General features: G+C 42.3%; 1 protein-coding gene across 1 annotated transcript in view; it reads left to right on the forward strand.

The window, feature by feature from the left end:
- The window catches only part of IQGAP2 (IQ motif containing GTPase activating protein 2), a gene marked incomplete in the record, with an annotated part of 4327392 nt that overhangs the window by 1944716 nt on the left and 2360345 nt on the right, over positions 1 to 22331 (forward strand).

Raw genomic sequence — 22331 nt, forward strand, 5'->3', positions numbered from 1 at the left:
ATCAGATCAGCTCTTTGTGTCATTTGCTAAATCCTGTCTGGGCAAACCAGTGACTAAAGTAACCTTAAGCTAGTTGGATTTCCCAATGCATCCTCCTCTCATATAAGAGCTCTGGTCGTCCTGAACCCCTGAGGGTTGGAGCCCATTCTACCCGATCTATGGCTACTTCTGCTGCTTTCTGGTCAAGGGTTTCTTTGGATGACATTTGTTCAGCAGCTACCTGGGCTTCCTCTCATACTACACATTATAAAGTGGATTTAGTATCCAGAGGACGTGCATCTTTTGGCTCTGCAGTGCTCCGGAATATCCTTCCATGAGGACCTCCCAAGTTTTTGGTAGCTGGGGACTCTGTCCCACAGGTTGCTGATCAAATGAAGTTAACTACTTCAGATGAAGAAGTTATGTACTCACCATAATGTTCCATCTGAGTAGGTAACTTCATTTGTCAGCAACCAACCCACCCTCCATCCCCCGAACCCTTAGTTCGTTATTGAAGGATCAGGATACGTCACTTCCAGATGACATCAGGTAGGACGTTCAGTACTCCTTTTTGTGTTGTTGTAATTCTCTATGACATTATGGCAAACTCGATCTGAGGGTTAGAGGGATATGGCAGGACATTATGGGTAAGGGGAGGAGCTTGGAGCTCAGATCTTTGAGCTAGGAAAGCTGCAGGCTCTGATCCAAATTGGATCAGATACCCACAGGTTGCTGACAAATGAAGTTACCTACTCAGATGGAACATTTTTGGTGAGTACATAACTTCTTAACTTGTGCTACATGCTATAGTACTTTAATTTATACACATTTAAAGATATGGAGGTAATAGAGGGGATTGAAGGTAGGGGATACAGCAAAAGTAGTGCAGAACAGTTCTTTTAACTTGTACAGAACTGGAGGTCATATGTGATGGTCTGAGTGTTGCTAGGTGTTTGGAATGCTTAGAGAGAGGGCTTCGGAACCATTGAGCAAGAAGACAATATAATAGGACTTGAAATTCTGAAGAAAATCTGGCAAAAATAAAAAGGCCAAGATGTGTTATAGCAGAAGGGGAGATGGTTATCCTAGAGAACTGAAACATAAAGGCTAGGAAGCTATCTGTGGAAGTGTTAACAGCTTTTCAGAAAGGGAGAAATGTAACAGCCTAGTATGGTGGCATGGGTGGAAACCATAGTAAGAGAGTTGAGGTGCCTAAAGAATTCTCGGGGAGAAAAGTGCTTTTAATGTGCCCCAGAGGTAGCTGCAGATAGAGACTGAGATGCAGTAGCTGTTAGGTAAAAGGCCTGAGTGCTGTAAAGGAAGGAAAGGCGTTTGTTCATCATATTGATCACTGCTTCAGTAGTCTTATCCATATGGTTTATTTCCAGCCAAGAGTATATCAGCCAGACGGCCTCCAAATCTTCAAAGCACCTTCCACGTGCCCAAGCTGTCAGGCAGATTGAGCTGAGCTGACTAAAAGACAAACTCCAATCCCTTTAGAGTTTTAACTGCCTCCAAAAGAGTATGCTCCTCTTGAGGCTTTTGAGGATTGATTGTCAGCTTGTGCCGATCCTTTGCTGGGCAGGTAAGTTCCCTTTGCGGAAACGACCCTTATTTTAATCATTTTTACTTTTGGAAAATTATTTTACAGCTAAGACTTTGTGTTTTAATGGACTGTCTTGAGACTGTGCTATATTTTTAAAGAGGGGTACTTTTTCTTGTCAGTTTAAAGTAACTGAAAAACTATTTTTTTTTTTTTTGTGGAGAAATTGTGTTTATGTGGTGCTGGTAAACTGTTTTAAAGTGCCTTTTACTATGTTTGTGAAAAAAGTGACTTTTCAAGACTTTGTACTGGCATTTGCTGCTTGTTTTCCCCAGAAAGAGGCAGATTTTCTGCTCTCGACAATGGAAGTCTGTCATCATCATAGACAATCCTTCTTCCAGCCACAAAAAAGAAAAAAATTGAGCTAACAGCCTTTGCCATCACAGCAGGCTAGCAGTGTACCTCAGCTGCAGGTGGTTGACTCTGCTGTGGCCATTTGTTGTCCCTCAAAACAACTCATTTTTTAGCCTGGATCCCTCTGGTGTAGCACCTACAAACACTATGGAGCTAGGGATTAGCTATGTCCTCTGCAGCTGTTGGGCTCCCCTCAGTGGTCAAGTGGAGCCTTTCTTGTCAGTCCTAGGAGAAGAAACCGGGAGAAAGCTTCCCTTTTTCGTCAAAATGCTGTGCCCGTACCTGAGGAAGCTGCTGCTGCCATTAATAATACTGTTGGTCCCATTTTTCTTGGCAACAAGCAACAGAAAACTAAATGTTTATCTACTTTTCCTCAAATTTCTTTAGACAGGTGTTTTCTGGGTTGAGTCAGGGTTTAATTTCATGTTATTGATCCTTCTTGTAAAAAGAGGGATACCTCCTTTCAAGAAATTCAAAATTCTGAATCTGGACAAGAAGATGAAGGGGACAGATAAGGAGTTTTCACTTCTAATTTCAGATTCAGACTGTGAGGAGAGCTCAGTTTCTGACTCTGCCTTGTGTGTGTGGAGGCGTATGTTTCTCTGAGACTTTTTCTAGAATGTACCAGTGTTTTTGGTGCAAGAACAGTGAGGTTTCTCAGTCCCCAAAAATACTATGATCTGTTACAGAAGGAATTTCCAGAAACTGCACTCATTCCTCCAGTTCTTAGCTTTGGAGGATGTATGTCTGCCTGCAGTGTTCTGTACAGTCAGCCATTTGTGCATTAAAAGGTAGTTAGGCTGTTTCAAGTTCCTCAAACTTTTAAGTTTATATACTCTTTCCAAACCTGATCTAGCAGCTGTAACTTTAGTTGTGATGTTGTCAATCTTGCCATTATTCTCACTTGTGGGTCTGATCTAATCCTTCTCGACCTTTTTCAAAAGCTTGAGGCCTTTAGCAAAGCTCTTGGACATTTTCTGCCTTACTCATAATGAAGATGTACTTCGTGTTTCACTGTTGCAGTCATTACATTTGGGTAAACTGCTGGCAGGTTACCCTCAGTCGGCCTGAATAACAAGGTCTTCGGTCCTGCGTCGGTTGCTGTCTCTTCTTCCATGACATCAGGTCGTCAGGGGTACAAAACATGCAGCTGACGCCAATTTAATCAGTCTTTCTTGCCATGCGGTGCCTGAAGCAGAAGCAGTTGTCAAGTGCCAGTCAGCCTACTCCTGAAATTTTCATTTTTGAGTTTCAGAACCGAAGTCTTCAACCTAAAGCTAAGTAACCCATTGGGGAAACGTTTTCTTGCTCCTTACCGATGTCAGTAAAAGTTAATAATTGTATTACTTGTGGGAAGCAAATACCTCCTAAGGATTTTCATTTGTACTGTATTCCTTGCCTAGGCCCTGACCACAACGTGCCTTGCTGTCAGTTTTGTGCTAAATTTAACCAACGCACTGGTAAGCGTCTGTATATTTTTGCTTCTAAATACTTTGGCTCAAGATTTAACTATCCTGAAATGTCGTTGGTCAGCAATCCGACTGCCGAAATTCACAAAAAATGCAAAGAAAAAGACAGACACAGACCGTCGAGATCCAAAACCGACGAAACTTCTCCTAAGACAGTCGCTGGTTCACCGGTACTCAGGTGCTTTCGCAGTCCCTGATGCCCACTACTTTTGATTTGCAGGCCTCTACCGAGACCCATTCGGAGTCCGGTATGCCGCGAGATTCTTCAAGTATTGAACCCACGGATGTCTCTCCCTTGGATGGGTCTGGAGCCGCTGAGCAGGCACCGGCTTCTGAGGGCGTTTTCAGGCCTAAAGATTTGTATATTAGGCAGACGCCATCATTAAAAACAAGGCCAAAACCAACTTCTATGTCTAAAAAACTGATGCATGAGCCACGTGTTCAGGCCCCTATGCCTAAAAAACAAATGATCAAAATGGCTGAGGATTTAATTATCTTGATCAGGGGTTCCCATCCCCCTCATGCCAAGAGGCCTAGGCAAGGCACTGATTAGCAATCTTCAGATCAGGTTTCCATTTCTTCTGATTCCTCTTCTGATCAGGAATTTTCTATTCCACCATATGAGGACGCTGATGCAGAAGAATCCATCCCTTCTGTTTCTCTTTGAGGATTTTTCTTTTGGAGAAACTTTGCATACCTTAAGGGAACATTTTCATTGGGAGAGTCAGGATTTTTCAGAATCCAAAAAGAGGCTTAGGGATTTCCTTCTTCCTCATCATAGGCCATTGGCTATACCTCCTCTTTTAGACATTGTTGACTATGTTTTCTCAGAATCCAGCTAGGCTCCTGATTCCCTGCCTCCGGCTCCTAGTAAGCCAGACAGATATTACAGGGTTCCTGACTCCCACAAGTTTCTTTTCAAAAACCCTACTGCTGACCCTGAAACAATTTCTCAGGGTTCCAAGGGTGTTAAGGCTTCTACTGCTAAAAATCCTACCCCTTCTGATAGAGACTCCAGGGCGCTGGATAGATGGGGTAAGAAGATTTATACGTTTGCAACCCTGGCAATCAGGGCTTTAAACTGTCAATTTCATATGCTTAAATATCAACAGCATGTCATGGGTTTGCTTAAACAGAAAATGATGTTGATATCTGACTGTGTGGAAAATAGAGTTACGGGATTTATTGCATTCAGCTGAACAAGTTGGAAAGCACTTTGCAATGTTGTTTTGATTCCTTGGAGGCCTCCTACAGGGCCGCTGTAACTGGATCTGTGATAAGAAGGCATGCTTGGCTCAAGGAGCAAAATCTGCCTGATCATGTTAAAGCTAAATTGCTGGACGGTCCTTTACAACAGAACATTCTGTTTGGTAATAAGGCAGAAGTAGTTTTGAAAAATATGGAAGACAAAGCTAAATCTATGCAAACTGTAAAAGATTTCTTAACAAGTGCAGCCACCCAGGTTCAGTAGGCACCGGCCTACTAAGAAATGGTCCTTTCCAGTACCCAACAGAGCGGCTCAGATCAAACCCAGACACTCCAAAGGCTCCAGGTTTCAGTCACAAGGAACTTAGAGGACAAAACAATGGGGTGTCTCCACCTCCAAATCTGGAAGTAACAAAGCACCCCCTATGGTAAACAGTTGCAATGACTTCCCTCTGCCATTTCCAGGCACTTATCTTTTTGCAACCACTTTTAGGGGAAAACTAGCACTTCATGCTCAAAATTGGCATCTAATTACCCAGGACAAGTGGGTGTTAAATATCCCAGGGATACAGATTTTATTTCCATACGTTGCCATTTCCAAACAGATGGCCAGATCTGCCTCCAAATCTGTGGGCAGAGGTCCAGAAACAAGTCATGTCCCTCATGGATATGGGGGCTATTCAGCCAGTACCAGAAAATGAAAAAGGACAAGGTTTTTATTCAAAACTTTATCTGGTACCCAGAAAAGACAAATCATGGCGTCCAATTCTGGACTTATCCATTCTAAATATCTTCCTGGACATTCCAAAATTCAAGATGCTGACTCTACAACAGTTACTGCCTTTGCTAGGCAAGGATGCCTGGTTGGTAACTCTAGACTTAAAAGAGGCTTACCTGCACATCCCAATCAGGGAATCTTGCAGAAGATACCTCCACTTCAAAGCAGGCTATTTGCATTACCAGTTCTCTGCACTGCCCTTTGGCTTATCTACTGTGCCCAGGGTCTTCACAAAGTGCCTGGCACCAGTGATTGCATTTTGCAGGCAAAGAAACATTGAAATTTATCCTTATCTGGACGATTGTATAATTCAGGCAGAAAACAAGGACACACTTCTACAACATCTGGCGTTTGTAAAAAGGCTATTAAATACCTAGGGTACACCATAAACAAAAATAAATCACAACTGGTGCCCTCTCAAATAATTACATTCCTGGGTGCAAGCTTGAATACAACTGCCCAGATGGCTTACCTCACGCCAGACAAACAAATTCAGTTAATGACATACTTCAAACAAGTGGCCACAAAAACCCAGCTGTCTGCAAGACAAATTCTGCAGGCTTTGGGGTTTATGGCTTCCTGCATTCTACTAATTCCATATGCAAGACTGCATATGAGGAAACTTCAATGGTACCTAAAAAGCTTATGGAGTCAACATTGTTACAGCCTGGAAACAATGATTCCTCTCATTCCTTGCTTGCAACAGGAGTTCCTATGGTGGGCAGAAGCCTGTCACCAAAACAAGGGACTGTCATTCATTCTACCCCCTGCCACCCAAACCCTGACTACAGACGCATCAGACTATGCTTGGGGGGCCCATCTGGCAGGGAGATGCATTCAGGGCAAATGGAGCCCAAGTCAAATGCACCTACATATCAACCAGAAAGAAATGCTAGCTGTACAGAATGCTTTGACAGCCTTCAAGGACTTCCTTCATCCAGGACAACTACTGATAAAGACGGACACCACCACAGTTATGCGGTACATAAACAAGCAGGAAGGTACCCACTCCTACCCCCTTTGCAGACTAGCCATGGCCTTGTGGAACACAGCCTTGACTTACAAATACATTTACAAGCTCAATTCATGCCAGGAAGGCAAAACACTCTGGCAGACTAAGCAGAAACCTTATGGACCCACACGAATGGAAACTGGATCCACAAATCTTCAGCATGTTGACATGAAAATGGGGGAGCCCAGACATAGCTTTGGGGAGAGGCAAAAAGATCTATCAGTTGGACAAATTCTGCACAAGAATTCATCACAAAAAAAGGTTGGAAAGTGGATGCTCTATCCATCAGCTGGAAACACCTGTCAGTCTATGCCTTTCCCCCTTTGCCTCTGCTCTCCAAGATTTTACTAAAAGTCAGACAGGAAAACCCAAAAATGATTCTGATTGCTCCAGACTGGCCTCGCCAACACTGGTACCCACTTCTACGGAATATGTCACACCTTCCTCCATGGTACCTGCCTCATACACCTCATCTACTGTCTCAGCAGAACTATCAAATTCTGCACACTCTGCTCCAAACTCTGAATCTTGCAGCATGGCTAATCAACTAATTTTACCAGTCACATCTCTCAGTAGACCTGTCATGGATGTCATTTTGGAGGCTAGAAGGCCTAGTACTAGAAAATCTTATGCTGATAAATGGAAAAGATTCTGTGCCTGGAACCAAGCACAAGGAATAAACACAGCATGCCCAATATTCCTCAGATTCTGCAATATTTAACTGAGATGCTTCACAATGGCCTATCTTTTTCTTCTATAAAAATCCATGCCTCTGCCTTCTCGGCTCATTACAACACAGAGCCTCCTCTCTTTTCTCATCCCCTGCTAAAGCAGTACCTCAGAGGCGCCAAAAATTTGAGACCACCTAGGAGAGCACCAACTCTTTTATGGGACTCAATTTTGTGCTGGAAAAACTCACCTGATCTCCTTTTGAGCCAGCTGCTACTGCAGACATAAAATTTCTTTCATGGAAGACAGCCTTCCTCTTAGCAGTCACTTCAGCTAGAAGGATCTCAGAACTACAGGCTCTCATAGCAGTGGAGCCTTTCATTATCTTTTACCCAGACAGGGTGGCCCTCAGGACCAAATCCATCCTTTATGCCTAAGGTGGTATCCACTGTGGCTCTTAATCAGACCATTCATCTGCCAACTTTTTTCCCAAATCCGCAGAACAAGGGGGAGCGGATTCTGCATTCATTGGATGTACACAGACAACTAAGATTCTACTTAAACAGGACAAAATCTCTAAGAAAGTCTGAGCAACTACTGGTGGCATTTGCTGCAGAGGGAAAGGCTGTTTCAAAGCAGACTATTTCAAAATGGATAAGCCATTGTATTCGTTTCTTCTGCATGCACCATGGTAAACCTGTCCCCAAGGAGATCAGATCCCATTCCACCAGGGCTGCATCAACTTCTGCAGCTCTTCTCAGAGGGGTTCCTACCAGAGACATTCTAGAAGCTGCTATTTTGAGCTGAGTTCATACGTTCACCAAACATTACCATTTACCTCTCTTTTCTAAATCCAGGGCAGGCTTTGCCACTGCTGTCCTGCAGGGCCTTATAGTTGCTCCTAATGCTGTATAATTCCGTCCTCCCAACCATAGCTTTGGGATTCTACCCAAACGTAATGACTGCAACAGTGAAACACTAAGAACATAGTACAGTTGTGTACACTTAAGATGTTTGAGTGTATTCACTGTTGCAGTCCAGGTTACCCACCCACCAGCCCCCTTTTTCTCTCTTATTATACCTCTCCTTTCCTTTACTATGCTCAAAAGCCTTTTTGGTGTATTTACTTTTAGTTGGAGGTACATCTTTTGTGATCTAAATTACATGTGTGTGTGTGTGTGTGTGTGTGTGTGTATATATATATATATATATATATATATTTTTTTTTTTTTTTTTTTTTGCTCCCCATTTGGGGGGCACCTGATATCTGGGGCAAGAAAAACGGATTAAAATTGTGTTGGCTGCATGTTTTATACCCCTGATGACCTGACGTCATGGAAGAAGAGACAGCAACTGACGCAGGACCCAAGACTTTGTTATTCAGGGTGACTGAGGGCAACCTGCCAGCAGATTACCCAAATGTAATGACTGCAACAGTGAGTACACTCGAACGTCTGCATTTATGGCAAGTGTACACAACTGTACTTTCCCTACATCCCTCAAGTCTCATTTGCCACTCAGCGAAAGACGTAGTCCTCTCAGGAAGCTTTGAGCTAAGTGCATTTTATTTATATATTTCTATTTAGTTCTAGTTGTTTTTTTACTTAATCGTTGTTCTAAAGTCTAGTTTAAGAATTTTCTTACACTTTCATGTCTGTTTTAGTTAGAGGATGTTCTGGCTGTGAGTGTTGTTCCCTCTTATTAGCCCCCCCATCCATTTAAGTTTGAGGACATTAGTTCGTTGGGATGAGTGTGATCTCTCTTTTCCCAACGTCTGTTTAAATTAGAGGATGTTCTTTCTCTTCTACTTAACCAAGTTTTTTTTTCCTTCATCTTTTAACATCTGTTTTTAATTGGAGGGCATTCCTTTGTGGGTGCGCATGCTGGTTCTCTTTTTTCAGTGTAACTAGCTTGCTTGATTTTTGTTGTGAAAGATGTCTCAAAAAACAAGAAGGGAAACCCTTGGTGTTCAAGAAGTGTGAACAGTGTGGGGGAAAAGATGCCTCTGAACAACACACATGTATTGCTTGGGGCCTCTGCATCTCCAAGAGTCATGCTCTATTTGTCATGGGTTTAACCACAGGGCTCTTATGGAATGCAAAAATAAACTCATCTCGAAAGGATACCTTAAAACTCCTTTTTCTGAGGCTGTTTCTCCAGAGTCCAACGAATCTTTTAAATCGGATAAGTCTGACTAAGCACAAAAATGACCTTCCTCTGCTCCAAAGTCGTCTTCGGAGTTGAAACAAAAAAAATTTTAAACCATCTGCTCCTACAGATTCTTCAGAGCAGCCGGTAGCTATGAAATCCAAGAGGTCTTTGAAGCAACTTGAACCTTCGGCTTCGACCTCCTTGGCTCCTACTATGTTTCGATATCATAGGAGCCTATACATTCTCTGCTCCCATCACCTTTGTTGACAAAGTCCAGATCCCTTACCTTATCTACCAGGAGTTTGTCCAATGATGTAGATAGTGTAGTGCAGAGGCTTCTGAAGACGCCGGCTTTAGCCAAGTTATTACTGGATCCCAGCCCAAAGACATCAGATCTGATAAAGCCCTCCCCATTGGTGCCTAATCCTCCTCTGATCCGTCCCCTGGTTTTGGAGCCAGAAGATTCAGATGTCCAGCTGTTGTCTGTCTCTGATTCTAGACCCACAGGTGTCTTGAATCTGAAGTCTGCCCTGAGTTGTTCTGCTCAGAGCGGGAGACTTCTAGGGGCCAACACTCCCCGGTTGAACCTGGAGAGCGGATTCGAATCTTACCAGATCCGACCCTGCCTTTCAGAGCTTCAGCATGAGTGAGTTTGGATCCTACCTCTGCCTCGGAACATCTGTCCTGTGCACTAGAGGTGCCCTCTGCTCTGACTTCCCTTTTGTCGGATCCAGAGTTTTACTCAGATCAAGGGCAGAGTACCTTTAAGGTTATGAAGATGGTATTGACTACATCCCAGTCTGACAGTGTATCCAGGATCTTCCTTCCATTTCTGAGCTGGTGACTTTGCCTTCTCATGTACCCCTTCCACAGGACCACAGAAACCCCAGGCTTCAGGACACTCAGCAAGGGACGACCCCCCCCTTCTGAAACATTACCAGATTTACCCCACTGAGGAATTCCCTCTGAAGAGGACTTGCAGGAGAGACTCCCTAGAAGAGTCGGTCACATCCGACACTGACCTCAATGATGCAGAAGGGTCTCCACAGTCATCTCCTGAGGATGTCTCCTTTGGAGACATTGTGGAAATGTTAAAACAGAGAGGTGACTGGCAGTCCACAACCCGTTCAGCTGAGGAGTTTGTATACCTGAAGGCTTTCGGGTCTCACCCTTCCACCTCTTGGGTGACACCTCCTTCCAATGAGCTTATTGATTTAATCTCTTGGAAGGCTTGGAAGACCCCATACTCCAAAGAAACCAACTCCTAGGAAGCCAAATAAATATATCTCTGCCCCTTCGGACAAGCCTTTCCTTACTAAAAGGGTAGCAGTTGATGCCATGGTCATGGTGGCGGCCACTAAAAAGGAACTTTCTGAGACCAGTTCCACTATCTATCCCCCACGTAAGGATTCTAGGACCATGGCTAGGTATGGGAATCGCATCTTTTCATCAGACACCTTCACCTTATAATTGCTGAACTACTTAACTCATTTTACTTAGTTGCAGAGGGATCTGATAAAAGAGCAGTCAGACTCCCTCCAAGGAGCTGTAGCTGATGCACTGACAGATAAGGTAACTGTTCAACTCCCCACCCTAAACTTGGTTGTAAACTCTTCCATGAGACTCCTCTCATGTGTAGCAGATGGAACAAATAGAGCAATGGATTCGGGCATCTCTCTTAGGAGGCAGGCCTGGATGCGGCTTTGCAATTTCACAGAGCCTTTCAAGTCTTTCTTTATTAACTCCTCTTTTGATGCTCCTGTCTTTTTTGCTCCAGAGTAAAATAAACAATCACCAGGTATAAACAGGAAGGCAAGACCTTGTCTGCTGTTGGAGTACATTTTTCCACATCCACCAGACCCTTTCCCCAAAGGTCAAAGAGATAGTGGAAAGATGTGGTTCAAAAAGTCACAAAGGGTCTGTCTAAGACACACAGGGTGAAAGTTCCCCTAGAGGCAGAGGGGGAAACAATAATGTAAGACGCCACCCTCATGGCAGAGGAGGCCTGCAAAATCAGGGCTTCAGAGAATCTTTGGTAAGCCTCCTAAAGGGGTGCCCGATGGTGGACTCTGGAGGCAGTTTGGGGATGATTGTCTCTGCACCTTCATAGCTGGCCAAGATTAACAAACGACAGATGGGTGCAGAACATAATATCCAGGGATTACATCATTCCCTTTTCCTTCCCTATACGCAAAAACAAAACAGTTTCATACATTCCCACCCAGTCAAAAGGAACATACAACCTTAGGAATTCAAAAGTTGCAAGAAAGAGTCATTCAAGAAGTCCCTGCTGACCAGAGAGGATTTGGAACTTACTCAAGATTCTTTTTAGTTTCAACGAAAACAGGGGACTGGAGACCCATCTCTGATCTCGGTAATCTAAAGAAATCAGTGAAAAAGATTTAAGTTCCAGATGGTGTCACTGCAGTCAATGCTTACTTTTTTGGAAAAAGACTATTGGATGTGCTCTATAGACCTTTAGGATGCATACTACCATATACAGATGGAAAGACAGTCCAGAAGGCACTTGGTCATCTGGCTGGGAGTCAGTTACTTCCAATTTCATGCTCTGCCTTTTGGTCTCACAACAGCCCCAGAGTGTTCACCAAATGTATGGCAGTAGTCGCAGCTCACCTGAGATATCAAGGATTCCAGGTGTTTCCATATCTAGATGACTGGCTCATAACCACCCTGACCAGGCATCTTCTGCTGCAGGCCAGGGACTACACTCTTCAACTCTGTTGCTCTCTAGGGATTACTATAAATTACGAAAAATCTGCTCTAGAGCCATGTCAAAACTCTGACTTTATAGGAGCAGAAATAGACACAAAAATTATGATAGCAAAACTTCCACAAGACAGAGTGGATGATCTTCAGTATTATGGAAGAATGCTGATCAGAAAGAAACAAGCTTCTGCCAAACTAGTTCAAGTTCTGAGCAAAATGGCCACCTCAATTGTCCTTATTCCTTTAGCTCGTCTCCACGTGAGAATACTTCAGTGGTAACTTTCAACACAGTGGTCCATTCTAGAACTACCAATGAGACAATTTTGATGACCAATTCATGCAAGAAGGATTTCCAGTGGTGGATTCACTCTCCTCTGGTGTCTCAAAGCCGTAATTTTATTCCTCCTCAATCCCAAGCCACTGTGACCGCGGACACTTCCAAGATTGGGGGGGGGGGGCATTATCTGGGGAAGATGGTTCAAGGCATCTGGTATCAACTCTTGGCTTATTTGCACATAAATGTCCTGGAGATACAGGCTGTGCTTTTACCATTGCAAGCATTTCAAGACTTCCTCCCTCTAGGAACGATTGCAGTCCAATCGGGCAGCATGTCTGTGGTCTGGTACATAAACAAGCAAGGGGGAACCAGATCTTACCTCCTTTGTCGGGAAGCCCCAAAGGTCTGGCAATGGGCCTACATCTTCCAGTCACTTTTTGATAGCAATGCACATCTCGAGGATGTCCAGCATAATAGCAGACCATGTTAGCTGAGCTATACTATGGCCACACAAGTGGTCCCTCATTCAAAAAGTTGTGGAAGAGATATTCCAGAAATGGGGCCAGCCTTGCTGCGAACATTTTGCTTTGTCCACCAGTGCTAAATGCAGCAACTACTTTGCCCTGATCCCCTCTCCAGGGGAGTCCCCAAGGGATGCAGTTGTTCACAATTGACCCCCAGGACTTGTTTATGCCTTTCCACCAATTCTTCTGATTCCCAAACTACTTCAGAAAGCAAGCTTGTTGAAGATGACAATATTCCGAATTACTCCCTATTGGCCTCGACAAATTTGGTTCCCCTTTTTCCGGCTTCATATTCAAGATGAACAATGAATTCTGGACCCCTTTCCCTATCTTCTTACTTCCCCCATCAGGAGTGGTTCATTCCAATGTAAACAGCCTCAAATTGACAGCTAGCTAGCTAGGTTTCCTTCCCTTTCCTCTCTTGTAAGGCACATTTTAATTTAGTCACACAAGTCATCTACACGAAAATTATACAAGGGAAAATAGAAGTTTTTTATGGGCTAATTCTAATCAGATTGATCCCTTTACTGGTCCCATTCATTTTATATTTGACTTTTTGGCAAAACTTTTTAATGAAGGTACTGCCGCAGCTGTTAGAGTTCAATTGGCAGCAATTTCAAACTTTCTTATAGAAGAAAATGGCTACAGAATCATGTCAACATGCTTTGTTAAACCTTCTTGATAGCAACTACACTTTTAAGGCCTCCATACAAAGATCCTTCTCCATCTTGGGATCTAAATTTTGTGTTGTCACATATTAGCTTTCCTCCATTTGAACCTTCTCCTAGCTGTGACTTAAAATATCTTTCTTGGAAGATGCTATTCCTGGTAACGATTACTTCAGCGAGGAGAGTTTTGGAATTGCAAGCGTCATCTGTCAAACCGCCATGCTTGATTTTTCATAAAGATGGAGTTTCCTTATGCACCAACCCCTCCTTTCTGCCCAGAGTTGTACTGGAAAGTAACCTCAATCAATGTATTGAGTTACTGGTGTTCTTCCCAAATATTCAGAATAATGGGGAATACTCATTACACCTATTGGACATTAGACCATTCATCAAATATCACGCCCCATTTAGCATGTACCTAACCAGACACCTACAACAGCTGGAGAGGCCACAAAGCTATCTCACAAAGATGATCCTAGGCCTTAAACACATGTCCTACATGGACAGACTCAAGAAACTTCAGCTGTTCTCCGTCTCTTATTGTCTACTTAGAGGTGATCTCTGCTTGACTTACAAAGCGGTGTCCGACCCAGCCCTACTTGAAATGCTACACCTAAAGAAATCCCAATCCCCCCCGCACCACGCACTCCAGAGATCATAACCTCATTAACACAATTAACAGAATATGCTGGAGGGACAGTTTCATCTCCCGGAGACTGCCCATACTCTAGAATAAGCTTCCCATTCATGTCAAGCAGAGCACCTCACTGGCCATCTTCGAGAAATCTTGACAAGTGGATAGGTAACACACAGTTCAATCCAGGGATCATTCCAGTTGCACTACTGGATATGGGCACTGTGAACTAACATTGGATGGCACGGTGCCTGGGCAATTTTCTTTTTTGGGCTAGGCCTGTAAAGGCTCCAGGGCTATTAACCTAGTGCACACCTATGAACCTATAAACATAGTACAATTGTGTGAATAAACTTACCCTGACAGTAGATGTTTGATTTATTTATTTATTTATTTTACATTTGTTGACCGGGCTGGTCTAGCTGGATATATTTCCATTTTCAGTAGAGGCCCGGGGAGAAAAGCTCCACACAGTAAAAACATGAAATACAAACAATGAAACAATGAAGGAATGATAATTGTTACATAGTACATACATAAACATAGTAGAAATAAAGTATGCATCTTTTTTTTTTTTGTCAACCAGTATGTATCATTGTGATCACCAGTTCAGTTCCTCATAAGAGAAATAGAGGAAAAAAAACAAAAAAAAAACTTAGTATGGTATAGACAAATATGAGCACAGGCAAGGAAGGCTTAGTCTGGTTTACTGCATGGGCATAACCAGTGTATTTTAAAGTGTGTTTTGAGCTTTTGTTTCTTTTCAGTCAGAAAATTATTCTTGAAGCAGTATCTTGGCTTTTTAATGTTTTTCACTAAATTTATACTTTGAATCATAGTTCTCTGACAGGAATCCCTTGGAAATGTCTATTTTTTCCTTTTTTTTTTTGTGAAGAAAAGTTGTTTTTGCCTCAGATTTTATAGTTAGGAAATTGGTATTTTGGTTTTGTGAATTATGTTTTGGCTGACAGCCTGTCCTAGGTTATCTGGGTATTCCTTTATTTGTCTCATTTTTTATGAGGAAAAATGTGCTGTTTTTGCGTAAGAATGCTATGAGGGCCAGTTAGTCCAGACCCCAACCATGGGAAATAAAATCCTACTGTTGGTCCTTATTGCAGCATGCTGGCACACATGTGCATGAAAGTCTTTTAATTTAGCCATCTCCATGTGTAAAAGAAAAACCTCAAAGACCAATGCACGTTAGGTTCAAGCAAGGCATCCTTTATTACTTGCAGCAAGGAGACAAAGCATGTAGGCACAAGATTTGTCTAACCAATGCACGTTAGGTTCAAGCAAGGCATCCTTTATTACTTGCAGCAAGGAGACAAAGCATGTAGGCACAAGATTTGTCTAACTTTCTAAGCATCAATATGTTATTCTTATACACTTCTCTACAAGCCACACAGAAAATGTTGCTAAATTATTGCTGACGTAACCGGACACAGCTTTCTGTATGTTACACAGAAAATGTTACTCAGACTTACTGCTGACACTGCCAGATTATTGCTGTTTTGCAAAAACATTTGAGAAAAACAACCTGAAAAACATCCTGGCCTTGGGTCTATGTTAGCCCCTTTTGCTTCCTCAATTCTTCCATTGTACAGTTCTAATATATGTGTTACATTTTGTCTACATTCAAGGTACATTTCTAGCTTTAGCACAAGTAATGCTGACTACAGATAAGTTTTCAAGCACTCATTGTTTTCTTTATCAAAGCTTCTTGCAGCTGGTCATTTTACATGGCATAAACAAAATTGAATGTCTCTTTGTTAAGTTTCTAATAGCTAGACATAATTTTCATGGCATAAGCAGAAACATAGCTGCGCATATTTTCATGACATAAGCAGAATTGAAATGTCTCTAGTAGCTGTGCAGATTCATACAGCGTGAAACAGAATAAATGTATTAACCCTTTTTAAGCCTTCAGTGCACTAAGCATGCATATTGCTATTACATATTTTTCTAACATTCCCCCTCCTTTTAATACTTTATTCTACTTTCAAAAATAAGCATAAACAGTTCTTCTTCCCTTAATCTCTTCCTACCTTGGATTTGCAATTAAGAGAGTCATTTAGTTTAAGCCCACGAAGCATTCTCAGTTTTTGAGTAGTTCTTCAAGTTCAGCATCCTGGTACAAAGTTTCTGAAACTGAAGTATCTACAATGTTCTTTACTAGTCCTTTCACACAGGGGAGGCAGCAACATACACACACCATCAGCAAGGCTATCCCTGCACAGATGGCAATCAGAATGTTCATCAGGATGCTACCTCAACCCCCGAACCATTTCTGAAAAAAGTCCGTCAATGGGTTTGGTCCTGGTCTGGTCATGGCTGACACTTGCTGAATCACTTCAAGATGGTTGTCTATCTCGTGTTTATAGTCAGGAATATACGAACAACACTCCCTGAATTAAAGCACATGTACCTCCTTTCGCCGCTAGGGTGAAGTCGAGAGCCATGCGGTTTTGAAGCACCACAGTTCTCATGGCTGTCAGTTCATTGGTTACCAATTCTAGGGCAGAAAAAGTTGCATTACTCATTATTTCGAGAAGTTTAGACAATTTTCTCAGTTCCCAGATTGATTTTTGTTGCTCCATATGCTGGTAGTATTCCTGCCCAAGATATGACAGTATCACTCAAGTCCATGTGTGCCAGTCCATTGTTGTTCCCTGGGCCTAGGTCATGATGGTATTTCCAGGGTGCATTGATTTGGCCCACTGGGTTGACAGGTTTCTTGATTTCTCGAACATTCCGAATTTTCCCTTGAGGTAAAACTGCAGTTTGTCGTATGGCTGGAACCAGGTACCCCAGATAACAGCTACCTGAACAATTTTCAGGTAGCCATTTATATGCTTTTCTTCCTCATATAAAGTAACACTCTTCCACCTTAGTAGTGACTTTACTAAGAACATACCCTTGTCCTGCATGAAACATTTATTTGTCGATTATAGACAGTTGTTTGTAGAGTACAGTATCATGTTTTATTTCTTCGACTGTCGTATGCATCAGTTCAACAAACGAATCATAGCTCGTGTTACAATAGGATCCATCATTAGATTTGGTGTAGCATCTATAGGGAACTGTTGCATTGCAATAGCTCTACCCTACCTTGACTGTATCATTCTTATAAAAGCACACGGTTCCCTTCTGGCGAATAGACAATTGCAATGCTACTTAATCTCTTGATGTAACATTTGATGTATCATGAATTAGGTTTTCTCAGGTCTCATTAGCCCCAAGGGGAACTGAAGTTAATAGTAACCCCCATATGCTGTTGGTAGGGCTGTGCAGACCCAGCAATTTAAAACATTAAAAGTTTCAGCATACACATATTTGATTGCCTGGTACGTATTGAAGTTTGGGTGCCATTCTGTATGCTTATTTAATTTTACTTGCGTGGCTGAGAAAAGAAATGGCCAAAATAGAAAGATTATTGTTACCAGTACAGTCAACAGGATGGTCATGTAATATTTCTGTAGAAACGATTGTTCTGCATTTCCGTTTTCTCTGGTTCTTCCAAGTGGGTGTGTCTGGATCTTACTCGATTCCGTCATCTCGCCTAGGACACGTGATCTTACTCTCTGCTCTATAAGACCTTTAGCACTTGATGATTGCTTCACTGGATTTGAGACGGATTAATTCCTATTGATCTGACCCCCCTTTGTAGCCAGACTTTTGTGCTTAAGGTACTGATGGAGAGGTAAGGTCTTTGTCCAACTCGAAGTATTTTACCAACTTGCAATGCGTCAGGTGCATCCACGAGGCATGTTCTGTTATCTTGACTGCAGTAGGTGTCGAAAGAAGGACCTGGTAGGGACCTTCCCACTTTGGCGTCATCCAATTCTTCTTTTTAATAATCTTTATCCACACCCTCTCACCAGGTGTCACCGCCACTTCCGATGTTTCAGTTCGTTTTTGATCTGAAACAGAAACAGACTGCAACAGATGTCTAGACCTCAACAGTTTCTCATATATTCAGCTAATGTAAAATTGGCTTCCTGGTCTGATGACATGAGAAGTTTCCACTGGGGTATATCGTAAGCTCTTCCAAACAGTTTCTCAAAAGGTGTCGGTCCTTTTGCTGTAGGAACAGTTCTCATGTTCAACAGTGCCAGGGGTAAACAGTACAACCAAGTTCTTCCTGTCTCCACTATTAATTTTCTCAATTTGCTTTACAGTATACCATTATGCCTTTCAGCCAGCCCTGCAGACTGCGGATGATATGCACAATGATTTTTTAAAGAAATCCCAAAATACTTACTTAACTGTTGTATGGTTTGATTTACAAAATTTGTTCCATTGTCACTGTAGATTCTTTCCGGAATGCCAAACCTAGGAATAATTTCCTTGACAAGTACTTTTGCCACTGTAGCTGCATCCGGACTTTTGGTTGGAAAAGCTTCTACCCACCTGGAAAACATATCTATAATGACAAGACAATACTTTTTGTTCTCATATTTGTTCAGTTCTATGAAATCCATACAGATAGTGTGAAACGGATATGGTTGTGTGGGAAAACTGCCTTGTTTGGGCTTTATTGCCCCTTGTGCATGGTGTTTATTACAAATCTGACACATTAAACAAAATTTTTTAGAGTAATTTGTAAATCCGTACGTTGTGAATACTTGGTTCACTAGCTGTACCATCCCCCCTGTTGAGACATGGCACTGCCCATGGCTCAACAATGCCGCATAGCGAAACAAATTAGAGGGTAGTATAGGTTTTCCCTCCTTGGAGATGTACAGCCCCTTCTCGAGGATTGCTCCTCGTTTTATCCATCGTTGTTTTTCAGCTTGCGTAGCGAGTGTCTGCATTGTTTTTAACATATCCAAATTCAAAGCTTCAGAGGGCTGTGTAATTCCTCATTTGAAAAAAATACTTCTGTAGCTGCTTGCTTTGCAGCTGTATCAGCTCTCGCGTTACCTTTTGAAATTCTGTCTTGTTGCTTGGTGTGAGCTGTACATTTGCAAATGGCTACTTTCTGAGGTAACTGAATAGATTCTAAAAGATCTAAAATAAACTGTGCATGATTTATAGGTTTGCCAGTAGATGTTATCATTCCCTGGTTTTTCCACTATTGTGCAAACACATGTACAGTGGAGAAAGCGTACTGGCTATCAGTAAAAATGTTTACACACTTATCCTTTGCTAAGGTACATGCTCGTGTTAGAACAATCAGTTCTGCTGCTTGAGCAAATAAATTGTGTGGTAAGGGTTTTGCTTCTACAATCTCAGTATCAAATACTACTGCATATCCTACTAGATTCTGTCCTGCAGGACCCCTCTTGCATGAGCCTCCCACATAGTTTGTCACCTCGGCATCATCCAAGGGGACATCTGTGAGATCTTTTCTAGGTAACGTCTTTTGCTCAATCACCTGCAGGCAGCTGTGCGGTGTGCCGTCCACAGGAGTCGGAAGCAAAGTAGAAGGGTTCAAAGTCGTGCATCGCTCAATCGTCATATGAGGTTGGCTCAACAAGATAGTCATGCAGGAGAGATGCCTAGCAGGGGATAGATATGCAACCTTTAATTGCAATAAAATAATTGCACCTGCATGGGGTACCCTCAAGGTAAGAGGGTAAAATAAGACTACCGAGGCTGAAGCCTGTACTGCCATCGCTGCTGTGACTACTGCTTGAACACAGTGGGGTAAAGACCGTGCCACTGGGTCTAGTTGTGATGAACAGTAAGCAATGGGACGTTGCTTATCCCCATGCTGTTGTGTTAGTACTGTTGTCATATAACCCTGCTTACAATCTACAGTCTGGAAAAAACATTTGTGATAGTTTGGCAATCCCAGAACTAGTGAGGACGCTATTAACTGTTTTAATCTACAAAAGGCAGATTCTGCCTCTGGTGTCCATTGTAACAAATCCTGTGCTGCCATAGGCGCTTTATATATAAGGCCAGTTAAGGGTGCAGTTTCCAAAGCATAGTTTGGAATCCAGCTTCGACAAAAATTAGTTGTACCCAGGAAGGACATCATTTCTTTCTTGGTAGTGGGTTTTGGTGCTTGTAAAATTGCTACTTTTCTGTCCTCATCTAATGTTCTACCTTCCTTGGATATTACATATCCTAGGTATTTAACCTGTTTTTTCCAGAGCTGCAGTTTGTCCTTATTTACTTTGTCCTTCAGCAGCTAAAAATTGTAGAAGCACTATGGTATCCTCCCTCCAATCCTACAGGGTGGGGGCCGCCAACAAAATGTCGTCAACATAAAGTAAAACCTGACTACCTTTTGGTGGGTTGAATCCCGCCAAGTTACTTGCCATTTCTTGTGAGAATATTGTTGGACTTTCACAATATCCCTGTGGTAGGCGTGTATATGTGTAACGTTTTCCCTGAAATGTGAATGCAAACCAATATTGGCTATCAGGGTGTATCGGTATAGAAAAGAATGCGTTACTAATATCTACCACAGAAAAATACTTTTGTTGAGGCTTCAAATCATTCAACAGGGTTTGAGGATCTGGCACTATGGGTGTCCTTGGTATTACTGTGTTATTTACTGCCTGTAAATCTTGGGCCATACGCCATTCTTCGTTGGCCTTTTTAACTGGAAATAAGGGTGTGTTACATGGTGAATCGGGAGATTCTACCAGCAGTCCTCCCTTAAGTAAAGCTGCTATGATAGGTTTAATTCCCACTTCTGCATCTTTCCTTAAGGGATACTGCCTTTTTTGTGGTCTAAATGCTGACTTTGGCATGATATTAACTGGCACTGCTGTACGAATGAGTCCTACATCTGATTTCCGTGTTGACCAGAGAGTTTCTGGTATATTTTGCAAGGCGTTTTCTTCCTCCTTCAGTAGGAGTGTCCATCAGCTGTCTTAGTAAGAATATACGTGCACAGCTGGGTTGGTTTGAGTTACCCAATTCAATTTCTGTACTTGTATTCCTTGTTCCGATAGTTCTAGTTCTGTCTGTTTTTCCCATCTCGTGACTTTCTCTCCTAGGTCTGCCCATTTCATGTTTTTATTTTTTGTCAAGCTAACATGTGGTAGTCTATTGGATTTATAAAGTGCAAAAAACTCCTGGGGCAGTGAACAGCTAGCTACACTATTCCCTTCTGCATCCCAGTACAAATTATGCAATACCAATCTGTTTGCACGGTTTCTGAATAATTCTTTCTCATATTCTTTATCAGGTCCTGGTGTGTTGCAAAAATAGACAGTACAATGCAACAAGTGTTGTGTATCAATATCAAGGGAGGGAAACTTACTGATGGCTACATTCATCAGTTCCTTGGTCACAGTCCCTGGACCAGTCGTAACCAAGTCCTGGCTATACCAGTAAAACGTTTCACCCCCCGATTGCACCACAAAGGTGTCTGTCTGTCGCTGTGCTTCCATACCCTGCATAGTTAGGACCACTGCTATGTTAAATAACTGCATAAGATCCCTGCCCAAGAGATTTACTGGACATTTTGCAGAAACTACAATTTTACTTTTTTGCGTCAATCCTGAAACTGGATCAGTTATTGTGATGTTACGGGAGAGAGGCTCCCGGTACAGCTGTCTGTTAGCTGCTTTGACCAGTATGTAATCAGGTGACTCTGAATTTTCTAGTAATTTGGAGGGGTGTATCAGGGTCCGTGATGCCCCTGAATCACACAAAAATTTGACCTCCCTCCCTTCTACCAAGAGTGTAACTTCTGGTTTTGTGTCTGCTAAATAGAGCTCCAAGCTCAGTAAAGCTAGGTCTAATATTTCATCTTCTGCATTGTCGCTAACTTCCTGCACTTCCTCTACTCCTTCTTTCACATTCCCATTTGTCCTTTCTCTACTAGCCTCTTCTAGTGATTCTTGACTATCATATAGTCAGTCCTCACCATCCTCATTTTTGTCTTCCGTTGTTGCCTTCTTATTTTTCTTGCAATCCTTTGCCAAATGTCCCTTTTTTCCGCATTTGAAACATTCTCCCCTTTTCTTTTGCCCCTCAAAGTCCTCTGATCGTTGGTCAGACTGCTTGTTTCCCTGTGCATTTTTCTTGCCCTTTTTCCCAGACTGTACTACATAAACTTCCGCCCAGTCTTCTACAGAAAATACTTGCGCTTTCTTTTTCTTTTTGCTATTAAAATGCCTTTCGGCATGCCTAACCTATTCAAGTAGTGATTGTAACCTGCTTGTACGATGGTCTACCATATGTTTCGTAATAAAACTGCTTATAGGCGTGCTACTGCCTTTTAAAAATGCATTCTTTAATTGCTGTTCATATGGGGAATCTTGTGTTTGATCTTCGGGAACCTGCATTCCACAATGGCTATTAAAACATTCTAAT

Source organism: Protopterus annectens, chromosome 2.part2 (assembly GCF_019279795.1).
Source record: "Protopterus annectens isolate FY-2018-M chromosome 2.part2, PAN1.0, whole genome shotgun sequence".
NCBI lineage: Eukaryota > Metazoa > Chordata > Ceratodontiformes > Protopteridae > Protopterus > Protopterus annectens.